Below are 23,533 nucleotides of genomic sequence, written 5' to 3' on the forward strand. Positions count from 1 at the left end.
ATCCGCACTCAGAAAGGCAAAAATTCTCAACCAAGGCGCTCACTGGCAGAGTCGTCAGCAGCGCAGCCGGCGTCCGACGACTGCGTAAATTTATGTGAGAAATGGCAATTGAAAAAAGAGCAGCACACATAAAGCAAAATAATGGCACATTCGTCACACTTAACGCGGCCGCATCTGGCCATCTCCTTCGCACTCGCGTCTGGCCCTCTCGCTCGCACTCTCGCTCTCTGCCTGCGCCGCCATCCATCTTGTGCGTCGTGTGTTGGTGTGTGTGCGGGCTCTGAGAATGCTTTATGAGTGTGCGTGTGTCGGACTCCTCCCTGTTTACGACGCTGGCAGCGCCGCAAGCAGAGGCAGCGGCTGCAAAAGTCGGCCAACTTGTTGTTGTTTTTTTGGCCTCTCCACAACAGCTGTGGGAGAGCGAGAACGTGAACGAAAGAGAAAGAGAGTGTGAGATGCTGAATCGTGCGAGTGTGAGTGATGGCGAGCATGTGTGTGTGGCTGTGTGCGTGCATGTGATTTGTTGTTGCCGCTCTTCGATATAAACTCGGCCATGATTGTTTTGCCGTCGGCAAATACCGTATTCCGGGTTCCATATTTCACGGCGGCCATCATTCGCCCGATTATCGAATGTTAGCCGATAATGAGCTATCAAAACGACGAGATGAGACGGCAACGGGCTAATAACATTTGCTAAACAAAATTGTTTGTTTTTGTATAACAATAAATATTATATTAAAAAAAAAAATTTAATTGTCATGCCTATGATTTAAAAGAAATGTACCATTCTTTTAATATGAATAAAGGTTTATATTTTATATATAAAACATTGCATTTAGTTAATATAAATCTTAGTTAAGAACATAAGAGTCAAAAACAAAGGAAACCTAAGTCATAAAACGGTTAATACTCCTAAAGGAACTAAGCCAATACAACGGTATCAATTAAATCGTTTCCAATCTATAAATGGTTCGTCGTTTCCATTACAAAAGAATATGATAAGACAATAAAATGTCGACACAAAGTTTTTGGAATACCATGTTTCTACATCTTACTCTTTTTATAAATTGCATTTCTAAAAAAGAATGTGGCTTACAAGATAACCCAAAAAGAAAAAAGCAAGCATTTGAATTCTTGTAAACTCAAGATGCTTAACTACATAGTCCACAAGAATAGTTATGAAGATAATTTAAAACTACACATATGAATAAATAATAAAAAGAGGGAAAGCAAACATACCACAGTAAAATGTAAAAGTATTCCCATTTCGAAAAAAGCAGGAAGTAATTGGTAATGCCCAAAAAATCGTTGTCCATCCAACTGAAAAGAGAACCTAAAAGGAAGGTACCTAAAATCGAAACCTAAAAAATGTTCTATTTAATAAATCAAAGTAGATGTTAATATAAATCTCTAAAAAATAATGAAATTAAGCATACCAACAAAACTCAATCTGGGAACTAAAAAAACTTAAAAATCTGTATGTGCCTCATAAGATCGACTTTTGAAGACTGGCTACAGTTATGTTACAGCTCAGCGAGCTCGGCGAGCTCAAACCGGCAACTCAAGCCGGGACCTCTGGCGAATGAATGCGAGAATCTGAGAATGTGAATGTGGTCAGGTTCCAATTCGCAGCGCCCACTCGCTCTGCTCTCTCAGTCACTCAAATGGGGAGCAGAACGGTTCTTTTGCAAAATGCTTTATAGCCGGAGCAGAAACGGACCTCTGTCGCAGCCGCGGTCGCAGTCGCAGTTGCCGCCGCTGGCGCTGCTAGTGCTGACGCCGCAGTCGCGTCCGACGCTGACGCTGACGCAAGGACATAAATAAAACGCTCTCTTTCGCTCACAAGTTTCTTATAAGACTTTATTTATATACTGCGCTGCCGCCGCCGACTGCGCGTCGCCGACGTCGCTGGATTAATATGGAGTTCTCGCTGGGATTTTCACATGTATATGCTTTGAATTGAATGCTTTATGGGTTTAGTTTGATAGGAGTCGTAAAGAAATCAACATCACACAACAAAGCACTCGAGGACCCGTCCGTGTACCGTTGACTTAGCCCACGTGCGACTGTATGTGTGTGTGTGTGCGAGAGGGATCCCAGTGTTCGGTGCCCCGTATTCCGTGGTCGTTATAGCGGCTATATCTTGGGGCTGGGCTCTCGGAGCTGAACTGAACTGAACTGAACTAAACTGAACTATTCGCATTCGTATTCGCTCGCTCTCCGCCGTCGCGACCGCTCTCTTATCCCAATTGTCAGCCCGCTAAGATCATAAAGGCCGTAAAAATAATCATAACAATAATCGTAAAAAATTAGAACCGCAATCAGTCGCACACTGTCCATCGCACTGCGCAGATCGTCAAACACCCATTATTATTATAATAACCGTAATCGTAACCGTAATCGTAATTGTAATCGGAGGCGCCATCGCATAAACACCAAACGAACGAACAGCCAGAAAAATTGGAATTGGACTTCGCGCGCGTTTCTTTTTATGATGTTCGAGTGTCTGGCAGGTGTCTGGATTCAAATTCAAATTCACCCACATATTGTGCAATACTACTCATGAATCTGGGTTGACTGTGCTGCAAATGAAGAGCTAGAGTTCAAATTTATCAAGCCAAATCCTACTACCTAAGTGTTTAACTATTCTTAAAAACGCACCGTGCATCGAAAACTATAATCTGTACGACAACGTTTTCTAGTCCCCCGTAAATCGAGCAATATCTACACACCAGCAGCAAACAAAAGCTGTAGCTTACAACTCAAACCACAGCAAATTCAACAGAAATAGAACGTAGACAGCCAAAACAACAAGAGAAAACAAAAATAAATTATAAAAACCGAAATATATAAAACGGAAAAGAATAAGGAGCAGAAAAAGTTTCGATTCCACTGCGGGCAAAGTTTTTATTTTGGCGCACGTGCAAGCTACCGTTAGCTGAGAACCCAAAGCCAGCAGGATTGAAGGATAAGCGCACGTTATTGGATTTAAGAGGTAAGTGCCAGGGCTCGACTTTTCAATTTCCACTCCTTCTTCACTGAAATCAAAACCTATTCATTAATGGAGCAATTTTATGCGCCAATTGGAATTATAATGTCTTTATTCAAAAGGGGGATACAAGACAACTGACAAACACCTTTTAAATACTAAATATATTATTACCGATACATTTTCTGATTCAAAATAATATTCAAGACTGATTTTGGATAGGCATTCTCTATTACCACAAGCTAATTCATTAAAAGAATGCTAAAAATTTATAAAAATTATTATATAATGTTTATAATACATTTGATCGCAACCACAAAAATTATGTTATCATTTTGAAAACAGTAAAATTTTGTTTCCTTAAACATTATTTTGCAATAAATGGTTAATATATTTGATTTTCATTACTATCTAACATTTTTCAATGAAATAGAATATATGGGCTAATCCGTTTAGAATAACAGCATATATGTATGCTGGCGGAAAGATCCTACTGTTCTATAAACCTGTCTTAATCTATTGAAGTTATACGCCGCTTAGAAATTAATGTATCTGTACAAAGAATACCACATCTGTTTTTCGTTGTGCATTGGGCAAGGTATAAGTTTTTTGTCCATGCTCAGATTCAACACTTCATAACTCAAAGGGCGTTTTTCGGAAGCTACAGCCAGGTCATCACTCATTTGGCCTGCAAACTGCAAACTGTTGACAGGCTTATTAGCCATTTGCATAAATTTGCAAAGTGGGAGAGGGGTGGTGGGATGCTTTCAGGAATCCCGGGAGTTGAAGCTGGAAAACTGAAAACGGAGCTACGAACTTAACTGGCCACGAGTAATGGGCTCTTTGAACTTGGAATTCGTTTTTGAATTATTGCACATATCCTGGGAAACATAGTTTCACTTCCGAATGGTGGGGAAGGGCAGCCATTTCTCTCTCAGACACACACGCAAACACACACACACACACAGTTGCACCAACAGGACACTTCGGGTTCTCCGCATAGAAAATTTATGCGTCCATTGTTGCAGTGCATTGTCCTTGTTGTTGCTGAATTTGTTGTTGTCCTAGTTGTCTGGCCTTTGCATATTTGTCGTCCTCTCTGTCTGTCTCTCCTACCTTTCTCTCATTCTCCACTCCAGCTCTCTCATTGCACTTGCGCCTCACCGAAGTGCAGAATTAAGTCGTAATTTAATAAACATTTAAAAATCTGTCCCATAATTTGGCAAGAATCCCTGCCGATCTGTCCAATGGGCTTTAATGAACTTATCCTGGCTTATTGTTCACACATTTCTATTTGCATTTTTGCCAGCTTCGATTTTTGCGCAATCAAATTGTTGGCATCAAATGAAATTATTTTCTCATAATTTATCGATTTAATCAGCTGGAAATGTTACACAGCTGACAAAATCATATACTCCTTTCTGTTTGCCCGGCAAAACTTTTATGATTTATGGCCCAGTGTCAGGCAGAAAAATAAACTGATGCAATGGTTGAATAATCGGTTTGTATGGAAAATTCCCAATTACATCAGAGGTCGTATTTTTCTAATTCAAAGATACAAATTTCCTTGGCCAGTTTTTTATAGACCCTAAAATTCCTTACTTACCAATGTACTTTACTATATCGAAACACGAGAGCAGTAACTTTCTTTTAAACGGATTCTTAATCAAGTTCACACTCATGGCAAAGCAGCAAAAAGATTTATACACCAGCACTCCAATGGCGACAACTCTTTTGTAAAAACATTAATCATGACCTCTGAGATTCATCCGAAAGCACAAAACTAAGCAACAAAAGTAAACGAAATTGTTGTTAATAAAACAGTTCCAAAAAAAGCTTCAACAAAAACAGCCGACCACAAAGAAAACTTGTTTGACTTGCTTTTGAAATTAAAAAATATATCTAAGCCCCCATTGATAGATGGCGACATGAAACGGCTAATTAATCATATGCAAGCCCAGTAAATTTAAATACAACAAAAACCGCCCAAATAAAAACTAAAGTTTCACACAATGGTCTCTAGAAAAACAAAAGCCCAGAAACGGCAAATAAGCGTTTTTTATTTTAAATCACCAAAACTATTTTCGGCTTTGGTCGGGACCACAGCATTTTCAGACCCTCGAGAACTCAATTTTGATAAGCCGCCGGAAATGATGAACCTTGGGTAATTTGTTTATCGCTTTACCAATGGGACCACAAACTTGGCTTTAATTGCTTTCTCTGAATGTTTTTAAGTTAAGGATACAAAAATGTTTTTTATGTTTAACAATCCCTTTTTAAAATGAATTAAAAAAGATATTAGAATTCCAATATATTTCTAAAACAATAAGAAAAAATAATAATATTATACAAATTATTTCACATATATTTATATTTTCGGGATTTTAATATACTAGATTTTAATATACTAGCCCATTGCAACTTCGAAAAATTCTTTTTGAAAAACAAAAATGTTAGGTCAAATGTTTGCGGGGTGGCAATTTGCAGTGACTGCAATTCGTTTTGGCCACGGGAAAAGGGAAAGAATGGGAGAAAGTCTAAGTATTTTATATTTTAAACTAAAACACTTTTTTATACTTGTTTTTGTAGGTTCGTGGTAGGAAAACAGGGTCGAAAATCGGGGTGAGGAGCAGGGAACCGGGGAGGGTCCAGGGTCGGGGGCCAGAAACCCAGCGGGAAGCGCTCGCAGTGACATTGCGCCGAAGCGGGTGACAATGATTTATGGCCAAGAGATACGCGACAAGGAACGCAAAAACTCAAAACTCGAAAACTAAAAAACACCAATCGCACACCGAAAAAGCAAAACGCTCTCGGAAAGCGGCAGGAAGCGAAATGAAAACTCACGAAACTATGGGAAATTCCCGAAAAACAAACTACCTAAACTCGCAACACCTTCCAGAAATTCGCAAAAGAATGTTATTTTTTAATGCTCAAAGTGTCCTTGAGAACGCAACAACAACTAGGAACCACAAGCCCGAAACCGAAAGTGAAAACCTGCTGATTTTTATGATACTTTTCCTTTTTGTCACTTGTTACGGGGTCGTAAAATCGAGGATTTTCCAGCAGAAATCATACGGTCATTAGGAAGTCGAAGTCGAAGTCACCTGGCACTGGCTCCGGGTTATGCAATCGTCATTTTGTACGGTCATAAAAATTAATATGCGTCCTTCGCAGTGGCAATTTGGTGCGCATATCTCGGCAAACGCATCTCCATAGTCCATTTATCTGACTTTGAACTCGAGACGCTAAGCCGCTGGAGTCGCAGTACATGACTTTTGGCTTTATCCACGTCCCGCTGTCTGCAACCATTGTATCTGTGCCTTGAAGGTTACCTGTTTTTACAGCTTAGAGCGGGTCGACTCGGCTGGGCACGGCCTTCTTTTTAGATGTCCAACATCGTTCTGCTCGGCACTCTCTCAAATTATTATTTATGAGCTCGCATTGTTGTCGTCGATCTGGAATCGAACAGTCCAGCGATTCGTATATAGGCTTACTTCGCCTTTCAGCCCCAAATGCAGTTCAAGATTTTTACTTTCAACTGAAAACGAAATTCATAATAAATCAAATCATTTTTGTGTGCTCGAGATGCAGTTCAGTTCCATGTTTGCCTTCTTGTTTGTGTGGATATAAATCAAAGGCGATTCTGCTTAGATTTCGGTGCATTGCGCCAAGGGATTCAGAGGTGTGGAATGGCGGGAACAGGCTTCTCCAAGTGGGAACTCATGAATTTTAATATTTTGAACTTTTCCTAATTACATATGTAAGTAGTTGGTCAGTAAAAAGTTGGTCAGCGGCTTAACATAATCTTAATAGTTTAAAATGTATAATTAATAATTACATAAATGTATAGTTAATAACAGTTACGTAAGGAATGAAATAGCTACCCTAAGAGAACAACAAAATATTAGAATTATACGTCTACCTAGCCTTGGCGACCTCCGCTATTTATCAGGTCACCCACAATATCCCATTTTCGTTTTATGTTTTATTTTTCTCTACTTCAATTATGCCCACCGTGAGAATTGTTCCACCACGTGTGCACTTCCACCATAAATCACATTCACTTCCAATATTTTCACAAACACATCACAATGGAGAAAATTTTGTGATTTATCTGTGTGAAGAAGTCAATAAGTCATAAAAAATCGAAATAAATCTTGATTTTTTGAGCAGATTCCCCAGGATGAGAACTCGACGAGAGGTAGGGAATATAATAGAAAAGTCGAGCGAAACGTCCTGGGACCTAAGAAAGTGGGAGGTAAACATGCTTACATATGTGGAAAATATTTGCATATTTCAGCTGCGGGTGGCGGTGCCGCCGGCAGTCGAAGATGTCCAAACAAATATGACAAATAGCAGTTTGAAAATTGGGAATTTTCCTCAATTTTTTAGCCAACAATTAGGAACGCTACAGATTTTTCGTATTTCTCTCAAGCTGTTCTTTCGAGTCCGCTATATTTCAATCTGTTCTTAGATCTGCATCTTGGATTTCAAACGCTTTATGCCGCACATACACGACTCATTGTTCAAAGCAGCACGAGCTGTCGAACGGAATACAGAAAAATGAGTCAAGAAAGTCCAAGAAAAAACGGAGAACTGCGATATGTTGTTCAAAACCTGGGCGGCAAATTCAAGTCAAACAAAGCTGGAACTCACATCTACCCATACGCGTATCTCTATCTACGAGTATGTATCTAAACTAACTAGCCATGGGCAAAAGTCTGCCTCAGTTTCGCTTACAAAAAAACTCTAAAAGCCCCGAGACAAAAAAAAAGCCAAATAAAATACATGAAATAATTCGTTTGTTGTTTGCTGCAAGCCGCAAAGCAAAGTCGACAAACAACACGAAAATGTCACAAAAAAAACCGAAATATATATAGGAAACGAATGTAGCGAAAGAGCCAAGAAAAAACAATGTCACACATGTCAAAGTTGTCGCAAATGACACAAATGCGGTCCGGATTGCTCACTGACCCAAACCGCAACCCCGATCTCGGTCTTGCCACTTAGACCCCTGAAAAAATCCAAGTCCAAATCCGACTTCCACCTTAACTCCAACTCCACGTCGCCAGGTCGTCTTTTGGCGGAATCGTGTCAGCCTCGAAAACACGAATCAGCTCACTGAATGTCGCTTCGCAAAATTTCGTGGAAATTTCACAATTAAAAGCGCACACAAAAAAAAAATAAAACAAAACCAAAAAAAAAAACAACCTTTGGAAAGACTTAACTGGAATATGAAGCCAAACATACAGATACACAATCGGGTTAACTCAAAATCCGTTCGCAATATTTGTGCTTTCGTTTTGATAACGGTTTCAATCATTGCAAAGATGAAAAGAAAGAAAAAACATTAAAAATACTTTAAGGGTAAACATTTATCTATATTGTATGATTAATAATTTTTAATTCAAATAAGAGCAACAAAATTACATTTGGGGGTTCGCTTAAGGCTTATATTCTTAACTTTTTCTACGTTTAAGAGCATAGCACTTCCTTACTGTACTCCTTAGAAAACAATAGACATGAGCTAAGTTCGATACTAGCATAGTTAAATAGTACGTTCTTAAATAGCACAACATATATTGGCTGATAGTTTTTAGTTATGTGGCGCACAAATTTCCGTATCTGCAAATGCATTCCGAGGACACGAAGTAGTAGACGCCATGCATACCCTTTCTGGATCGGAGATATCAGCATAAAAGGTGGCGGCAGAAACAGCAGCCATAATCCCAATTCCATTCCGAATCCCATTCCCAAAATCCGACAGCATGCATGGCCGTCTTTGAAGGGGTGCGAGCGAGATGGAGGAGGGGTGTGAAAGAGATGGTGGCATCCGCACAGCTGGTGCGTAAGAAGGGGACAGGGATGGATGGCGGAGATGGTTGCAAACAACAGAAATGATGCATTAACCTTTCGGAACTATTTCGGATAGCCGAAAACTAAACCTCCGGCCGGTGGTGACTTAGGGGGGGGAAGATAGAAATGGAAAGGGAAAACGAAAGCGAAAGAGAGGGCAAATCCGCTGCCCATACAGATGCATGTGCCGAGGAAAGAAGAAGAGAGCAGCAACAGCAACAAAAATTAAGGCCCATTAATCATTTTGACTTATTTCTTTCCTTTTTTCTCGTCTAAAATTAATCTTGATGGCAAAGCGTTGTCTGGCAACGAGAGACCCTCACACAGATACTCTACACCGTCGTGTGTGAGGTTGTGTGCGGGAGAGGGAGAGGGAGAAGGCAAGAGCTTGGCGTGACAAAGACAGCGCTCATTGTTGGAGGATTAAAGGGGCAGGGCACTCTAACAGAAATTGATCGAAACCAGATGCCCAAAAATTTGGCCATTCCAGACATTTTCATTTCTTACTAAAATCACATTTTACACTGAAAAAGTTCGATGATGCAATTAAACAAGGGGCTAAAAACAAGAACAATTTGTAATTTACTTTAAAAACACAACTCAAACTTTCCATAGATAATACTTTTTATGAATGATATTTATTTATACATTCACAGTATATATATATATTAATTTTCATATTCTGTGCCAACCCAAGTAGAGATTGTATTTTTTCACCTCTCCCTGCTCAACCGAAATCCCTGAATTTGCGAAAGGAAAAATAATTTAAAACAGATTAATCCGTTACGGCTGCCATTTGCACCCAACGCAGAGGAACGGGGAAAAATGAGGACGGAGGGGTGATTCGGAAGCCCCCACACATACCCAAATATATTTGAATTCTGACCAAATGTCTTGCGAAACCGAAATGTCCCTTGTCCTGTGTCCTTATCATCCGTGCATATGCTGCAATTTGCCAAAGTCCCAAGTGGTCGAAGTCGGTTGCCGTTCGGGTGGTTGAGTTGTTGGGTGGGTGGGTGGTTTCGAGGGGTTCTTCTGGGACTCTGCGCCCTGTGAGTGGCATACTTAAGGGCGCGTCGTGGTCGTCGACATTCAGACATTCAGACATCCCGACATCCCGACATTCAGACAGACCGAAAGGGAGTCCTGAGACATGGAGTGAAAACAACAGGACGGGCCATAAAACCGTTTAAATCAAACGGCAGAACAAATTGGTTTCCTTCGAGCCGAAAGCTTTATGAGGTCCTCTAGCCAAGGGTCGATACTTGGTGGATGGGATGTCTGAGCTTTAAGGAAAAGGGATGAGAAATGTTGAACGAAACTGAAGTTGATTGGCCACGGGTTGGCTGGCGAAAAAAATCAGGAATCGCGCTGAGATTAAGGAATTGCGAAATATTTATTACTTACTGCAAGTTTCCTAGGACATAATAAATTGAAAGTTTTCAAGCTTTTAGAAAATGCATTACCTAAACTTAACATATCTAATTATAAATATATATATATTGTGAATTATTTCTGCAAGATAATACTAAATAAAGAGGTTTCAATTCTATTTGACGACTTAATTACGGAACTATGGGACTCAATTTTACCCTGAGACTTGGTTGTTTTCAAAAGTGAGCCAGCGCCTGATTAGCATGTAAATTGTCAAAGGAAGTGATAAACGGTGTGCCACAGACACACAACGACTGGATGGCTGGCTTGTCTATAAAGTAGGGTTTCCATGAAAATCTAATAAAAATTAACCTGCACACACACACACCCCAAACACCACCCATTTGTGACGTGACACAGAAGATGACAAATTGTTTGGACAAGCTGACTGACAGCAGCGACAGCAACGGCAACAACTCCATGTGGCAAGTGCACTGCAATTAGTCAAAGTCCCACGAACAACAACACACAAACTCGAGGCTATAATAACAAACAGCACTCCACGACCAAGACATTTTGGCTGGAGGAAGACAACAGGGAAAAATAGCGATAAAAAAGCTGTAAAAATTATGAAGAATCGCATTAGACGTTTGGCGCAAAAAGCAATAAAAGTGTGATAAAAAAGAGTCTAATGCCAACACATAGCCCCACGTGCGATGCGCGTCAACTTGTGGCAATTATGAAGTCCGGCGCAAAGTTGCAACGCCGCCGGCATTGGCACCCAAACATCATCCCGAGAAAAACCAGGCCCAAGCCATTTGCGGTCAGGTGTCCGCGTAGCCTGTCTTTGAATCAATAAACGCGATTAGAAAGCCGCCAACCTCAGAGCTCAAGAACCTAGAAAAGCAAGTGCTACACTCAAACAAATTGAAATACTCTCAGTGTTTCAAATATGAAATAGTGTTAAATACATTATGAGAAAATTAAATCAGGAACTTAGGCACTGTTAAAATTATTATCAGTTATGAAATCAGAAAGATCCTTTGTTCTTGAATGCTCCATATACTTGAAGAGTTGTCTTTCATTTTTCGAGGTTTTTGTTGAATACATCTAACAGTTTTGCAAGTGTTTGGCCAAGAACCAGACAGGGCGCTTACCTTATCGAAGCCGCTGAATCGTCTGCCAGTGCATCCGCAATAAAAAACCACTCGCACTTGCGCATTTCAACTAGCCAATTATGCAATTGGCGGCCGGGCTGCAATCGCAATTGGCCAAAAGTGTCGCGTCTACGCTTCGATGGCAAATTCTGATTTCGCCGCATGCGTGGGTCACCAGCAGACAAAGTTGGCCAAGTTGAGTCTGGGTAATGCCATTTGGTTAGCTGGCCACTGTCCAGAGATTATCAATGTTAATAAGGCAATAACAAATGGGTCTGCTGGGGCTCTTGGTTCTGGGAAGAAGTTCTGTGGTAAGTGCCTGCAATCGGACATCATTTAAATCATCTATGAAATGCCCTGATTTTGCATGGATATGAAAAAAGGATGCCAAGAAGTCTTCTATTCCATTTATTTAGTTCTTATGGGAATGAGGGAAGTATTTAGTTGATATTCATTAAGATGATTATGTTTAACTTGCTAATGCTTCTTTTATATTCTGCTTATACACAGAATTATTTCATGGTAAATAAATTCGATAACAAAAGAAAAAAGTACAAAATGGTCTGATGGCCCTGATGGTCTATATATTTGGATATACGATTTGGTTTACTGTAACATAAAAAACATATACAATGCTTGTGGAAACATCCATAATAAACGTATTCTTCTACCTGTTACATAGTTTTCAACGAATCTAGTATACCCTTTTTCGCAACGACTTTCGGTTGAAATTATCTCGCAAAGGAGGAGGGAGAAGTGTGAAATACTCTCACAACCAACGAAATGCTCTTCAATCCATCAAATTGCAAAAACGATGGGCAGGCGACAGAATGTTGCAGATAAGATAGAACTGCATGTGACATCAAGGAGGGCCGGGCAAAGGTGTTTTCGGGTGGGGACGGCGATGCATTTCATTCAAATGAGATATGTTTTGTTCCTTCTCTCTGTCCATTCGGCGGTGTCGTCTCTTTCCGCGGTTTCTGGTATCTGCATCTGAGATGATTATTCGTGTGTTTTCGCTGGCTGGCGGCAATAAATCTTATAATCATAATAATTTGTTTCAATGTTAATGCCTTCAAAATATCTGAAAACTCAATAAATTACAAAACTACATGTTCGTGTGTGCTGTTAATGTCATACCATGAGATACTTCATATATCATTCCGTTGCAAAAAGCCAAAATAACCAAAAAAAACCAAAAAACGTAAGGCGAAAACCTGCCGCACAGTCGCAAAATCGCAACGAGAACGACCAGGTAGAGGTGACTGTCGTCTTTACTTCACCAAATATACTTCACTTTTTCGAGGATTTGGTTCCGTGCCCTCGGCGTTTATACCTTTTGTGACGCAATGGGACTGCAATGCAGACGGGCGTGGGGGATTTACTTGGCTGCAGAACAAATTAATCCAAAATCAGCCAGCGACAAGCCACGGAAATGGGAAAAGGACGTGAATAAGTAACGAAAAAAGTAAAGCAAATCTTGGCAAAGTGTCTTCGGCCTCGGCTTCGGTTTCTTCTGGCCGATTCTCCGGCCTTTTATTTATTTCTTGTGTGAGGTGCGGCTTCAGCCGGATCTGGGGACTCCACCAATAACAACATCGACGACAAGTATCTACACACTCTTGCAGGTGTCTGATATCCGATGCTTCCAATGTTGAATAACTCAATTAATTTCTGTCACCTGATTTATCACCTTTCGACTTTGTTGCACAACAACTTTTAATTTCAATTTTATTTATTTGCATTTTTATGAATTTCACTGCGCCACAAAAAAAAGGAGGATCTCGAATCTGTAGGTGGTGATCCCCAATCACAATCCCCAGTCGCCAATCCCCAACCCAATGGGCTCAAATTGTGACATTGCATCGAACCCGTTTTCTCGGCTCTTGAGAACTAAAATATCTCAGCTCCTCCGCCCTTCTTCGTCCCACTTCAGATGTCTGGGGAACGTGTTATTAGCTTAGTTCTTGTAATTTGCATACGTGTGTGTGCCAAAGGACTCGAAGAGCCCTCAATGCCTGCGCGACTATTAAGACATTCCGCTTAGCACTTCCTGCGACACAAGACAAGCACCAAGATTATTGCAATGCATTGGCACCATGGGCCAAAAAGTGCACTTGTACTAGAAAATAAATAACTCGATGTAATGTACTTCTTAAACTCGAAAAATATCAGAGTTCATTTCCCGTCAGTTTCGGGACTTTTAATATGTGATTTTTGAATTATCCACTGGTTAAACTCTTTTCTCTTTAGAGCATTATAAAGTATCGAAATTAAAATAAATGGCATATCGGTAGAAAATATAACCACTTAAAGGTAGTTTGTAATAAACACGATAAATGCAGTTAAGTGAACTTATTATCAATATTTTATTTGTATGCATTTCATAGAACGCAAAGAGCAAGGTCTGGCTCTATGGTAAAATATATAATTTACAAAAGTTCCATGTTAAGTTGAAAAAGTTTAATTCAACTTAATAAATAAAACATGGAATAAATAAATAAATAAAATATAAATGATTAAAATGGAGTGGTTGAAAGATTAAAACATAGCCATTTGAGTGTGTAACCAAGATATGTTCACCAGGACTCCCTAGCTTATTACTTTCTTTTGAAATATCATGTACCAAAAACTATAATGGCCCTATCCACTGCCTCCCAACTTTGGTGACAACGAGTTTTGCTATTTTCGTTGGCCACGTGCAGGCCGTGAAACGGCTGCGGCCAAGTGAAACAAGTTTCTCAATTAACCAGGCGCACACTCGCCTGCAATCAGATTGCCAGCGATCGCCACTTGATGCAGTGCGTCCCCATCTGCATCTTGGAATCTACAAGCTACGGCCACTACATCTGCCTCTGCCGGCTACATCCGTCCAATCCGTCAAGGCGTCGACGGGCGTACGCCCAGTTTTCTGATTTTCCTCCGCTCCTCAGCTCCTCCGCTCCAACGCTCCTGTTTTCCCATTTTCGATTGGCCGCAGCCCGTTGCACCGACATCGGATGTCTTGTAGGAAAAGCGGCATATTTATGGTGCGGCCATATTATGAATACACCCAAGAGACATTTCTCTTCTTCGCACCCGGCTTAGATGCAATTCGGGAAATGGGAAAACACACGAAGATGCTGACTGAGATGGGTGCATCGCACTGAAAGCCGAAACGAAATTGAAAAGGAAATCTAAAAATAAGGGGAAGGTGGAGTTTTTGGGTTGGAAAACGCGAACGCATGCAGCGTACGGGAAATTCTTGATCAACCATAAATCTTGGCCCCACAGCCATCCATCTATCTCGCTTGGCGCGTTCCGCGTGCAGCGCCAAAAAGTTGTTTTCTATGCTGAATCGGTTTGATCCCCGCGTTTTCCGTGGCTTCGCCTCTTTGTTGTTTTTCTACAAAATTAAATTTTTCGAAAATAAAACATTCTTCTTTGTCGTCTCGTCTGGCTCTTCTGTTGGCCTCTACTTTTGGCCGCCGGGTCACTCGCTTTTTAGTAGTTGGTTAAAATGTGAAAATAAAAACACGTCTGTTTTCTTCACTGCTGCCTAATGAGTTTTGGTTGGAAAACTGTCTTGGGAATTAGTATTTATTTATTGTGATTTCAAACGGTTTAGTTATACAAGATTTGTATATGCTTGCTATCGGTCCACTACGAGGTAATGTGACTAAAATGCTATTTACATTTTTGAAGAAACCGAATATTCATTCAAGATACTCCCATTCCCATTCAGCACCTTCTGCGAAAAACCTTCGCTTAAAGGTCGAATATTAAGAGCTCAAGTTCGTTTCATGTTTTGGCTCATAATTAATAAATCATGTCAGCGTCAGGCGCCGAGTAGAGGGGGGAGTGGGTTAGGGGGGTGTGGTGCCGGGCCAGGAATTAAATGTGTCAAATGCAAACACGCAGAGAAGTCGGAGCCAAGGAAAACCAAGGAGCAGAGCCGGATTCGCAGTCAGAAGGCCCGATTCTGGCAGCAGGAAATGTCAAGAGCGAAGTAAACCCAACACGAAAACAAAACGCAGTCTGGAGGCATTTCCCCTGCTTTGAATTCGTTTTCAGTGGCAGCTAGATTTTCCATTAGCTAGGTGGTTGCGGGGGCGGAGTTTCTGGGGGAGTGGCAAACTGAAGGATGGCACGCACCACCCATCGGGAAAATAAGCGGGAAAATCGCTGCCATAGTCGACCTTATGCGTCCTTTTAATAAATTAAATTAAAGTCGCATGAGAATCGTCTTATTTACCTGCTGAAGTCTGGGTAACTAATGCCAAAAATGTTCCAAATATGCAAATACATAGCGAACAGAGTGGGAGCCTTTGTGCGAGCGGGACTGTTGCTGGGGAAGTGTGTTTTGGCAGTGGGAAATGATAAACGGCGTGGTAATATAAAAAATGGCAAAAACAGCGGGCAGTCAAATAAAACAAAAACCAAAAACAAACAACAAAAGTTGTTCAGAGAATGACATATATATAAATATGGCCAACGGAATGGGTCCGAACAAAGAATATATATATTTATGTATGTACGAGTATATACATATGTATATAAGTCGGGCTGGCAAAAAGGCGGAAACTTTTTTCAACTTTTTTGGTCAACGCCGCGGCAGAAAATGGAAAAATGGGCGCCGCAGACTAAAAACAAGCAAAATAAGAGGGAAAATAAGACCAACGAGCAAAGCAACATTTTCCACTTGCTAACCAATTTTCGGTCTAGATATTTTGGCTTTTTCCGTATCTCTGGCTATATCCCCACACCCCCCTCCTTTCAGCGCTATCTTCCCATCCTCGTTTGTCCGATTGTGTTACGCAATGTTTTTCCCGAAAAACCTTCTTGGAAAAAATGAGCGACACACACCCAGTGACCCTAATTTTCAGTCCTTAGAGAACCAGCAAATACCACGGCCACGGCCAAATCCATCCGAAGAACCAGCGAACCCACCCTGAACTTTGGGTCCACCCTAGCGGCCCCACTCTTTGTTTTAATTTCATTTATGGCTTCCGTTTTGCCTACTTTTCGGTGACTTTTCGCCCGAGTCCTGCGATTCAGCTTTTGTGATTTTCGTCGTTATTCAAATGGCGTCAGCCTAAAGTTGGGAACTTCATTTAAATTTATTTTCCGTAGTAGTAGCTTTGTAGTTTACAAAGCGATGAGTTTCTTGGCTATAATTAATAAGGTTTCCGAGATGAGGTCTTTGAAAAGGACTTAAATTCATGCCATGTGCAGTCAGCGAATTGTGTGAAATATAATATATCATTTTTTAAATATAAAATTTTTAAAGTATTTTCTGCGTGTACTATTATCTGCTGGGTGCTATCAACGACCCATCGCCAGTTCCATGCCTGAATGCAGCGCATAAGTGAGTAAAACCATGTGCTGGATGAAGTTAGAAGTTCCGTGAGCAGTCCTTCTATTTGGAACCCTAACCCCAGGGTTGCTCCTTGGCGGGCTTTGCATTCAAACTGTCTGTGATAAGATTGCCTGTATTTGGGTCCGATAAGTCAGGGAATGGTGATAGTAGTAACGAGTCAGAAAATGAGGACGAGAGACGAGAACGAGGACTCAGTCAACATGCGCTTCCTTCCGGCTGTTTTCGCGGCTGGTTTTTTGCTGCCCTCGGGGGCAAACAGAAGGCTCGTGCAACTGACACGCGTTTCGCATAGTTTGGCCAACAATGCCGAGGGTTGGAGGACACCCAGCTATATCGAAGATGTCTGCGCAGCAGTCCTGCGATATCTCATTTTTATAATTAAAACACTTGGGCCCAGGACATGTGCACTGCCCTCGGGTTCACTTCAGAAGCATTCCGTTTGGCATTCCTTGGAAGCGCCCTACCGAAGCCAAGGCGCTCTCTCTTTCTGCCCCATTTGGCCGTCTCTTTCGCCGAGGGTGATATTTATCAGCTGGCAGGCGAGTGTGTGGTCCTGCTGGCCCGTATCCTGGTATCCTGGCCAACAATCTACGACCATCTGATTGGGGTAGTTGAACCGAACTGCAAATGTTGCGTCGAAAGACAAGGAATACATACAATGCGAATTGTCCTTGAGAAAATGCTTAATTTTTAAATAAATACTTCCTAATTGTAATTTTTAAACAACAAATATATACATATATACATTAAACAAATATATTAGTTTAAAAGAATAAATAAGAAAAAAAAATATGAAACTTATAGATTTATTGTTTGAAGGTAGGCGCTTCAAAATATTCCTCTTTCGATAAGGAAAGAAAACAAATTTTTAATATTTGAATTTATTAATTCGTTAAATAATGTCACTTTAATAATACACACTCGATTATTATTAATATACGAAATACACGAATATTGGTAGAATTTTAATTACCCATAGATTGTATTTGATTAATTGAACAACCAGAGTCGTAAATTAGGTAGTTTATTATTTTTGCATAAATCAATAGTTTGGTTAAAAATTATAATTAATAAATCACTGCTTTTATCTGCTCTCGTTTCAGGTGAGTTCTGTTCACAAGTATCTGCCACTAATGATTTGCCAAGCAATTATCAAAATATATATATATTTAGAAATAAATAAAAAACGAATGCAGGCTGAGAAGAAAAAGTTTTTTGCGACCCAACAAAAAAAGTGCACGTCAGAAAACTTTGCCATCAAAAATGAATTTATGAACGCAGTTAATGGGTAAGTTTGAGCCGCCTTTGGGCAAACAGCAAAAGCGACTGGGCAGAAGCCAAAAGCCAACGGCAAACTAAGGCAAACCAACTTGTTCTTAGGCCAAAGCGAACGTCAGCCGACCGACCGAGTTTATTAATTTAAAAAGGAAATTCTCGTTTAGTCACCTTTTGATTTAAGTTCGTACAATGGCAAAGTGCAGTTGCACCTGGAAGGCTTAAAAGGGGTGAAAAGGAAGGGGCTTTATAGCTTGGCTAGTAGGTTGTCCTCGCTAAAAAGGATATATATGCATATGCGAATGAAACGGGAAAGTCCTAAAGCTAACGGGTGAATTTAACGTTTTTGCTCTTGGTATGCACAGTAATTGAAGACTTTGGCTTATGATATATTAAATAAAAAGAGGTTGTCATAAAATAATTCATAAATGCATTGAATTAGCATGAGTTTGTTTTGTCTTTTGTAGAAGTAAGCACCAGTAAAAATATTTTCACAGTCATGATTTTCTCTAGTATCTATTTGGAATTGTACCTTTTTTCTACATTTTTTTCAATACTGTATTGGCAATCAAAGATATTAGCTTTCTTTTACAAGAAATTAACTATTTTTATGGCACTGTGGCCCTCTGTTTCTTTCCATTCGGGTGCATATATTTTCAAAAATACACCCAGGCATGTATATTTTTGTAAACCCCCCATTTATTTTCCAATTCCTCCTGAAAACCTCCTCTGTTTCGGTTGCGTTGAAAATGAAATGTTCTCGATTTTGTTGCTGGTGACGATGTCCAGAGAAGAGGGAAGTGAAAAACTCTGCCGCAACGTGGGCCCCAGTCCCAAAGAGTTTTGTTTTGTTTTGGTTTGTGCTGTGTTGTGTTGTGTTGGGTTGCTGGTGTTTTGGTTTTGTATTTTTTCCGTGCAGCGAGTTCATTCAAACTCATTCAGTCACTCGTGCAGTTTTCTGGCTGCCAGACCAGAGCCATTTAAATATGCAAAAAGTTCGCACTGAATGCAGCAGAAATGAGTCGGCCACCCCCGCAGGACTCCCCATTTCCTCGACAATCATGCGCAAAATACGGAGAGCTCTCCGTATTTTCACCCCCCAGACAGGGGCGTTGGGTGGTAGTTCGGTGGTAGTTCGGTGGCAGTTGGGAAAAGTTGTTGCACCCCCGCAGATTGCATGCAAATTGGTTAAAGTGTGAATTTATGTGAGAAATATTGTTTGCTCTTGTTTGCGCACATTTGCACTAACACTCGAAAGACACGACAAAATGATTTAGCTGCCTATGCAAATTGAAGTCAACTGGCTGACTGACATTTGATTCAAACAGTTTATTATTTGTGGTTGAGTTGTGCGACGCATTTGCCTTTTCAAAAAGTAATTATGATTTTAAAAATAATTAAAGGCTTTGGCGGCAGTCGTAAATCTCTCACATTTAATATGCTTTCATATTTATGCGCTTAAAAATGCCATATCAAATGCATATTTTCGCTTGTGTGTGCAGTGCCATAAACACTCAATTAACGATTTTTAAAATTAATTTTTCATACATTTCTGCACTCTGCACTCTGCACTCCTGCACTCTGCATTTCCTCATTTTCCACAGGCTGTTTTTTTCTTGCCACGGCCAAATTAACAGAAAATAAAACGAGAATGGAAATTTTGTGCAGTTCACTTCACGCCGCTCTGCTTTTCCCGCTGCCCCTGTGCATTTCTGTGTGCGGAAAATGCGTTTAATTTATGGCCCGGTCCTGGTCCGAGGACTCGAACCTGAGGACTCGAACTCCTCTCTGCAAAATGCGTGTGTCCGAAAAATTGCCGATTCCCAACTCCAAGTCCCCCGGTCCATATATATTTTGCAACTGGCGCCAATGCAAATGCATTGCCTGCACTCACAAGATGGGGGAATTCTCGGCGAGAGCACTGACCTTTTTTGACATTTCAGTGAATAAGATAAATTCATTTTCATGGCGAGCAATATTTTCCCTAACTTTTCGTATTTCTTTTACTACTCATATTTTTCCAAGATTCAAAAAATGTAATTTATTAACTATACGCACATTATTTGGTGTCCAATAAAAAAGGAAACTACTAAGAAATAAAATACAATTTTATTTGTTTAATGCCCATCTATTAACACATATCCATGCACTAACTAATCCTTATATCACATCCTCATTCAACTTTACCCAGTTCAGCACTTTGCGAGACAAGTTTTGGAGGGGAGTCTTCCATGAATTAAAAATGCAACACAAATTGCATTTGGCACCTGGGCAACCCCTCTACTTGCCCCTTTCCACAAAAACAAAAGAAACGGAAGTGGCAGACGAGTGAGCTAGTGAAAAGTTGTTGATAAACAAAGCTATTCCATGGGTTAAAGACAAGGGAAACACAGCAATCGAGGGGTTTGCTTGCCCGCACAATTGAATTAGTCAGTGGAGCAAAATGCCAAGTACAGTGAGTGCAACAAAACGAGGCACAGTCCGCGGACACGCTACTTCGCATCAAAGTCTCGGTTTGCTTCAAGGTGTTGGCGTGTGGCCGAAAAAACAACACAAAATTGCATTTCTAATTAAGTGCGGCTCACAGGTGCTAAATAGCCATGTCCCTTTTTGGACATGCAACTTCCATTCGCAGATTGTTGCTCGAGCATTTATCGAGGTGTTGCAGCCCTTACATAAAATGAAAATGAACAAGCTACGGCTGACTTGGGGGTGTAGTTGATTCAATCTGAAGGTTTTTATGTGTTTTGTTTTTTACTTTACTTTTACTTTTACTTATTATTTGAAGATGTGAATACTTGGTGAATATTTTATTTTTATACGTTTCAACAGAGCTTGTTCTCGTTTAAGTTTTATTAACTGGCACGCACAGTGTTTCCCACAAAGTGTGTAACACTTGTACTGATTTTTTGTATAGTCTGTCACATATTCAGCAATTTTCCACTTCACATTACAGACGTAAATAAAAAGTTGCAACGGAAAACGTGCGGGGAAAAATAAAAGCACTGTAATCTCAGAGCCCGGGACATCCAATTCTCGCCTGAAAGGGGGTATAAAAAAAAAAGAGCAAGCTACGCTGTTTGCCCCCGCTTATCCAACCCCTTTTGGGGTTGAGTGGCTCAGGCACTGTGGCATCCACACTCACAGCCACCTCGTCATCCGTAGCCACAGCGTCAACACTACGAACCTTCCCACAGCAGCTGCTGCTGCAAAACCCCCACTAAACAGAGCCGTATGCCTGGACTTTTTATGGGGGTTCAAGTTTCTTGTTTGTTCAATCTTCAAGAACTCTTATAAAAGTTATTTGTAACAAAATTATGCCTATGAAAAGGGATGGTTGATTATTTTACAGTCTTTAAAAAATATACTGATGTATATGCCTCTAAATTTGTTTAGCTTAGGTCAGCAGGTTGTGTTATTGAACGCCACAAACTATTATAATGAATTCCCTTCTCTTCCACGCCTCTGCCTTTTTTCGCAATCTTTTCCCTGAAAATGCTACATCTCCACCTCTCGAACTGTGGGCATAATAAATAATTGCAACGGCGGCAAACATTTCGCATTGCACTTTCTGCAACCAAAGCGAAAAAGGCAGCAACAATTGCGCGGGACAGCACCCGCTTGCACTTCCCTCCCACATTTTCGTACGCCGGGTCCTGCCCACTTTGCCCCCGCATTTCCCACCTCCGCAACCTCCGCACCTCTGCACCCCCACAAATTGCCGCTGGCCAGAGCAACTGTGCAACAGAATGAAGAGATTTTTATCGGCGATTCTCACTGATTTCATGGCAAATAAATCGCTCATTTTCGCTTAATTGGAAAATTATGGCTTTTTCGGCTTGTACGGAGCACTGGTTGGTCAACGGACAAGGGGTAGGCGGCGGGGGAATCATAGATGGTGATCCGCGTGTGTGTGATTTGCATGCATGTGAGTGGGGAAATGTTGCATGCTCCGCACACGCTTAAATTAAATGCTGAAAATTGTACACCATTTGTGTTCTCTGTAAAGAGAGAACCATTCTCAAAACGTTGTTCTTCATTGCAGTTGAAAATCTTGCTTCATTTGTATATAATGTTGTGTTTTTTCAGGTGAGTTATGAAAGTTTCTTCTGCTTACTGTGTCGGCTTATAGCTATTTCATTTGAACCCTATATAATCATTGGGAAAAGAAATGACTTCATTTCAACGCAATATTTGAGTTAGTAATTTTTAAAAAGTCAACTATAATATAAAATATTTACAATATTTAATATTTTCACCCAATTCCATTCAAGCATGGGAAAAGTTCCAATTTAACACGGTGTCGTCTCAGCGATGATTTATGAGCTGAAAAAAGAAGGGCGCAGGGAAAAAAGCCAAAACACAGCGGCCACGCCAACGCCATCTTGCCTCCGATCCACCCCCACTCTTGCCACTCCTGCCACTATCAATCCCCCACCTATTAAGTCCCCCTCGCCGTCCATGGAAACGTAGCACATGTGTCGCTGGCTCGAATTTTCCACCACCGCCATTGTCTGCTCGGGTCGGTATCGTTTGGGTCGCACTAAGCGACGGCAGCATCAAAATCAGGCTGCGGTATCATGGCCGCCTCCGTTATCGTTATATAACCAACCCCGCAGACGACTTATACACACACACACACACATGTACACAGGCCAGCTGGCAAGCTGGCAGGAGCCAAAGGGAAGAGGCGAATGGCTGCCGTTGATGCTCCTGCATCGCCACATGTTGTCAAGCGACGGGCCAAAGGATTTGTCGACCTCTGCGGTCTCAAATTTCAATATCGCCCACGGACACGCACACAACTGCACTTGAGACCCTTTTTGTGGAACGGATAAGGGAGTGTTGGGTGGTGAAAAGGGGGGCAAGAGGGCAAGGGATCTTCCGGAAGATAAAACTCGTGGCGGGCAGGCTAAACGATTTATAAGTGCGGGGTCCGCAAATCATATTGTTCAGTATTTTCTTAGAAAAGTTCAAAACAATATATTCAAAATGATCGAAGTGATAAACAAATCAATAAAGTATTAAAATGGGTTTTAAAAGGATACGTTTTAAAATTAGTTTAGAGTTCACGGAAATGAAGAAAACTTAATTATACCATCAATTTATTTTTATTTTAATAAATTAGAATCTAAAAATAGTATGAGTTTTGGATTTTGTTTCTTCTACCATGATCGGTCGCCAGAAAGTATGCAACGATTTGCACAAATCAAAATCGGATGATTATAGAGTTTATATATGATATTATATATATAAAACTGTTATAAAACTGCCATTACGTTGAAGATTCCGGTGATTCATTCAGCATATGATTTATTCAATTTAGGTATAATCGAATTTTATGCACGGTGGTCAAAGAAGTTAGTTCCGCGTTAAACTCACTCATTTCACCCCCAATTCGCATCGCTGAACAAAGGGACTTAGCTCGCGCCCAATTCCAAGCCGAAATCCCGCCCAGTGCTGTCATAATATAATAAAAATGAAGTTAACCTTTAAACAAGTTGCACCTCTCAGCCAACGACC

At 40.7% G+C, this 23,533-nt stretch overlaps 1 protein-coding gene across 4 annotated transcripts in view; it reads left to right on the forward strand.

Moving 5' to 3' along the window:
* The first annotated feature begins 1,999 nt into the window (after nucleotides 1–1,999).
* The window catches only part of LOC120451545 (homeotic protein antennapedia), a 103,985-nt gene continuing 82,451 nt past the window's right edge, over nucleotides 2,000–23,533 (forward strand). For all 4 annotated transcript variants that reach the window (XM_039635327.1, XM_039635330.1, XM_039635331.1 and 1 more), the window contains exon 1: nucleotides 2,000–2,995. The gene's annotated coding sequence lies outside the window, so the exon portion shown is untranslated. The remainder of the gene's footprint in view (nucleotides 2,996–23,533) is intronic.

The sequence above is a fragment of the Drosophila santomea genome, chromosome 3R (genome assembly GCF_016746245.2).
Source record: "Drosophila santomea strain STO CAGO 1482 chromosome 3R, Prin_Dsan_1.1, whole genome shotgun sequence".
NCBI classification, from domain to species: Eukaryota; Metazoa; Arthropoda; class Insecta; order Diptera; family Drosophilidae; genus Drosophila; species Drosophila santomea.